Genomic DNA, 5,850 nt, shown 5'->3' with positions numbered 1-5,850 from the left:
TTGAAAGTACATCTTTAATGAAAAAATAGGTGCTGAATTATTGATGTTTTTCAAAAAACTGTTGATAAACATACAACTTGAACAAAATGTTTGTTGCCATTTGCCATTGCCATGGGGACAATATAGATTTCTCTAACACATGAAAACCAAAAGACACAAATATGCTGAAGAAAACTGCACATTTGTTTCATAGGTAAGTAGGTTTCCAAAGAAGACTGAAACTTAAAATAATACTTTAAAGGGAACCTGGGTGGCTCATTCCTTAAGAGGCTGCCTTATGCAGCTCAGGTCATGATTCCAGCCAGCTCCCTGCTCCGTGGGAAGCCTGCTTCTCCCTCTCTCAATCCCCCTGCTTGTGTTCCCTCTCTCACTGTGTTTCTCTCTATGAAATAAATAAATAGTCTTAGAAAAAAAAAAAAAAGATACTACTTTAAGACTTAGCCATAGAAGATGAGTGACGTTTCATTCCAAAAGCATGATTTATATTTTGCTTTAAAAAATCATTTTAATAATTTTCTTTCATTTTTTATTCCAAAATTTTTTATGTACAAAAAGTGGTGTGGGCGCACCTGGGTTGCTCATTTGATTAAGCAGCTGACTTCGGCTCAGATCACGATCTCAGGATCTTTGCATAGAGTCTCACATCAGGCTCCATGCTCAACAGGGAGTCCGCTTCTCCTTCTGACCCTCCTCCCCTCTCATGCTCTCTCTCAAATAAGTAAAAATAAATAAATAAATAAATAATAGTAATAATAAATTTAAAAAATCTTAAAAAAGTGATGTGATAGCTCTTAAAGTATTATCCTCATTGACAATTGCATATCAGTATCAGAAATTTTAAAAATATCTGTTTCTATGAAGTTTGACTTTTTGCAATATCAGAAAATTTGCAAATCACTTCCATTAAATATGAAACATGTTATATGGCTGCTAATATTATTGTAAATTTAGATAAAAAGCCCAAACTTAAAAATAAAATTATTCATCTAAGTGATGGTAATGCAAGTACAAATTTTGATGGAGCATTGTGTTGGATTAAAAACAATGTTCTTAGGGAATTAAGAAGCCAGGACACAGAAATGTGTTTGGATTTGGTTGATGTGCGCACACAACTTAAAATTGAGTATGATCATGTCACAGTATTCTACAATCAAAGTAGAAATTTAAGTTGTCAAAATATGTAAATGTTTTTAAAATACATAGTTAGAATAACTGGACTATAAAATATTTGTGACAAAACTGTGTTGAATATAAAAAAAAGCCTCAGTATGACAGCAAACACTTTCTTTCAGTATTACTATATCATATTATTATACCTATTATTGTATTATATTATTTATATTTATAAATATATAAATATATATTTATATTTATATATTTATATTTATATCTATATTTATATTTATATTATATATTATGTATAAATATATAAATATATGATATATATTTATATATTATGTATAAATATATAAATATATGATATATATTATATATTATATATTACATTATAATATATTACATATAATTATATATAATATAATATTTATTTATTAAATATTCAATAAATATATATTTATTAAATCTATCTATTAAATAAATATATTCATTAAATAAATAACAAATAAATAAATAACAAATAAATACATATTTATTATATAAATATGTATTTATTATATTATATATAATATATAATTATATTATAATATAATTATATTATAATTAAATATTATAATATGTTATAATATAACATATAATATAATATATAATTAATATAATTATATAATTATAATATATACTATTATATATTATAATAATATATGATACAATATTTAATTATAATATAATATGTTATAATATAATATAATATATTATATACTATTATTATATTATACTTATTATTAATTGGTGTTTTATTCATCTTCATGTCAGAGAGAACTACCTCTTATTCTTTCTTTTGGGGTGAATTTCTCCTTCTAGTCATTGTGTCCGGAAAAGAAAAGAGGAAAACAAAAAACAAACAGACAGACAAACAAATAAACCTATCAAAACCAGCCATAACAACAACAACAAAAACATCAGCAAGTGTTTCTGGTGTGCACTGTTTACACTCTGCTGTTGTGTTTTGACTGCTTTTTCCCACTGGTCCTTCCTGTAAGAATGAAATTGGACTACTTTCTTCCACCATACACAAAAATAAACTCAAAATAAATGAAAGACCTAAATGTGAGACAGGAATCCATCAAAATCCTAGTGGAGTACACAAGCAGCAACCTCTCTGATCTTGGCCACAGCAATTTCTTGCTAAACACATCTTCAAAGGCAAGGGAAACAATGAACTATTGGGACTTCATCAAGATAAAAAGCTTTTGCACAACAAAGGAAACAGTCCAGAAATCCAAAAGACAATCGAGAGAATGGGAGAAGATATTTGCAAATGTCTTATCAGATAAAGTGCTAGTATCCAAAATCTATAACTAACTTATCAAACTCAACACCCAAAGAACAAATAATCCAATCAAGAAATGGGTAGAAGGGACACCTGGGTGGCTCAGTTGTAGGGCGTCTGTCTTCGGCTTGGGCCATGATCCCAGGGTCCTGGGATCAAGTCCCACATCAGGATTCCTGTTTGGCAGGAGGCCTGCTTCTCCCTCTCCTACTCTCTCTGCTTCTGTTCTCTCTCTTGCTGTGTCTCTCTCTGTCAAATAAATAAAATCTTAAAAAAAAAAAAAACAAATGGGTAGAAGACATGAACAGACATTTCTCTAAAGAAGACATACAGATGGCCAAAGGACACATGAATAAATGCTCCACACACTTTGAATCAGGGAAATACAAATCAAAACCACAGTGAGATTCCACCTCACACTAGTCAGAATGGCTAAAATTAACAAGTTGGGAAGTGACAGATGTTGGTGAGGATGTGAAAAAAGGGGAATCCTCTTACACTGTTGGTGGGAATGCAAACTGGCACAGCTACTCTGGAAGACAGTATGGAGGTTCCTCAAAAAGTTAAAAATAGAGCTACCCTGTGCCCCGGCAATTGGACTATTAGGTAGTTATCCAAAAGATACAAACATAGTGATTTGTAGGGGCACGTGCACCCCAATGTCTATAGCAGCAATGTCCACAAGAGTTGAAATATGGAAAGAAACCAGATGTCCATTAACAGATGAATGGATAAAGAAGATGTAGTATCTATATAAAATAGAACATTATTCAGCCATCAAAAATAATGAAATCTTGCCATTTGCAACAACATGGATAGAACTAGAGGGTATTATGTTAGGTGAAATACATCAGTCAGAGAGAGACAAATATCATATGATTTTACACATATGTGGAATTTAAGAAACAACACAGATAGGGGGAGGAAAGGAAAAATTAGATGAAATCTGAGAAGGAGACAAACCATAAGAGACTTTTAACTATAGGAAACCAACTGAGGGGTGCTGGAGGGAGGTGGGAGAGGATGGGGCAACTAGATGATGGGCATTAAGGAGGGCACTTGATGGAATGAGCATTGGGTGTTATATACAAAGGATAAATCATTAAACTCCACCTCCTCTGAAACTAATAATACACTATTTGTTAATTAATTGAATTTAATTTAAAAATTAAAAAATAAAAGTACACTAGCAAAAAAACAAACAAAAAAAATGTTTAAGACTTTGAAATACTTTTGTAAATCAAATTAAATGATTTAAATTACTTTGATTTTTTGCTAATGGGTTTTTAAAATTTTATTTGTATTTTGTTCTCAACCCTTTAAACAAGTTTTAATCAATTTTTAATCAAAATTTTAATCAAGTTTTCAATGAATGGAGGACCAAAAAACTAGTTTTCAATGTCTCTGGGTAATAGTAATTACTGAGAAGACAGCTGTAAACAAGAAAGTATTGACATTTTTCTCTATAAAAGCAAGATAGGAAGGTTACAAATTACATGGTTAGGGTACAAATGAGGCACATATTATAATTTTAGAATTCTATATCTGTTTGTGGAATAGTTCAACCTATGAAAGAAATTTTTGATGAATCTCCAATTTTTAATTGGAAAAAAAATATTCTGTACCAGAATGGAAATAAATTTCAAATATTTATAATTTTGAAGCATCTAAACTGTTAATTTTTTTAAAAAATCATAAACATGTGAAGCATTTTGTTTCTTATAAAAATATATGAAAAAAAATCTTAAAAATATCTTAAAAAAATAGGTACTAGGACTTGAGGGGCTAAAATTATACCTCTGAATTTCAGCTATAACATTAAGTATGTATAGATTTAAGTATTGAGACAGAATTTAAAATATCATCCAAATTTTGTAGACTTTTCTCTTAATTTACTATATACTCTAGGGCCAATATTTTCTCACTTTAAAATATTATTGTTCATATGTCAACTATACTTTAAAGTTTTTTTCTTAAATATGGTTCACAGAATAAAATCAATCAAAGATGTAAATAATATTAGTTTTATTAACTCTAAAAAAATTTTAGAGAAAATCACAAGCAACTTTATGGAAAAATTAAAATAAATGCATATTTAAAAACATATATTCTTCAAAAAAATAAAAACAGTGACATTGAATTTTATTATTTATTTTTAATTACATTGAATTTTACAGATATGGCTAGAAAACAGTTTACTGTATGTGAATATTATTTGTAATATTCAGATATTTAATAACATAAAGATTTGTTTCTCTAATACACAGAGATTAAAGAAGTTGAAACAAAGTATTTATAGATCTACCAATTATACTAAAGCAATCCATCAGGTAATAAACATTTTAAGGTACATAATTTTGATTATTTTAGCACTTTCTTTACTTTCAAATATTTCTCAGTTTATTTGATAAATTATATGGTCATTATTTTTATTGCATATTATATTAGAAAATAACTATACTGATATTCTAGTTAAAATCTTTCACTTTACAGATGGAAATGTAAAGTGGAAAACGATTGTATAACAGATGTGGTATCTCTCAACCAGTTTAAAGAGCCAGGACAAAACATTTCCTACTTTCAGGCTTAGTCTTTTTTATTTGTTTTGTTTTTTTGAATTGTACAAACTGAGAGGTAAATAGTTTGTTTTTAACCATGGTAAGCCTATATGATTCTCATTCCACCAAAGCACATACGAAGCACTTATTATTTATAAAATTTTTTTTCAGTAAAATCATGTTGACTATTGCGTTTCCATCCCAGTGGGCTGGCAGAAAACAAAATTTAGTCATTTTTGGAGTTCCCTATTAATATTTTTGAACCTTCTCCAATCATTTTGTTTCACTTAGGAAAGCATCCTGTTGTATTACATTGTCCCATATATGTTATTATTGAGATGTTTATGAACCAAGCCCATGTGATTTTTTTTTTTAAAGATTTTATTTATTTATTTGACAGACAGAAATCAGAAGTAGGCAGAGAGGCAGGCAGAGATAGAGAGAGGAGGAAGCAGGCTCCCTGCTGAGCAGAGAGCCCTATGCGGGGCTGGATCCCAGGACCCTGGGATCATGACCTGAGCGAAAGGCAGAGGCTTTAACCCACTGAGCCACGCAGGCGCCCCGCCCATGTGATTTTTTTTGAAGTTTAAATGGTTCTGTGGTTTTCAAATTTCTCCGTATAGCTAGCTATAGTTTTGAATATTTTGAAAGAATAAGTCATGTTTCTTATTACCTTGAAGAATCTGTGTACCTCAAATCCCTCTTGGGACTTGGAGAAACTCCCCTCACTTTCTCTATTCTTTTATTTATTTTTTTTTAAAGACCTTCACCTTGCCCTCCTTCTCTGGAACATCCTGCAACATTTCTTCAGTTTGGATATACATAGTGGCAGAAAGTGGGGCTCTC

The sequence above is a fragment of the Lontra canadensis genome, unplaced genomic scaffold, assembly GCF_010015895.1.
Source record: "Lontra canadensis isolate GAN:19392208 unplaced genomic scaffold, GSC_riverotter_1.0 scaffold3, whole genome shotgun sequence".
Taxonomy (NCBI): domain Eukaryota; kingdom Metazoa; phylum Chordata; class Mammalia; order Carnivora; family Mustelidae; genus Lontra; species Lontra canadensis.
The sequence above is the reverse complement of the archived record's forward strand: the minus strand, read 5'-3'. Positions refer to the sequence as shown.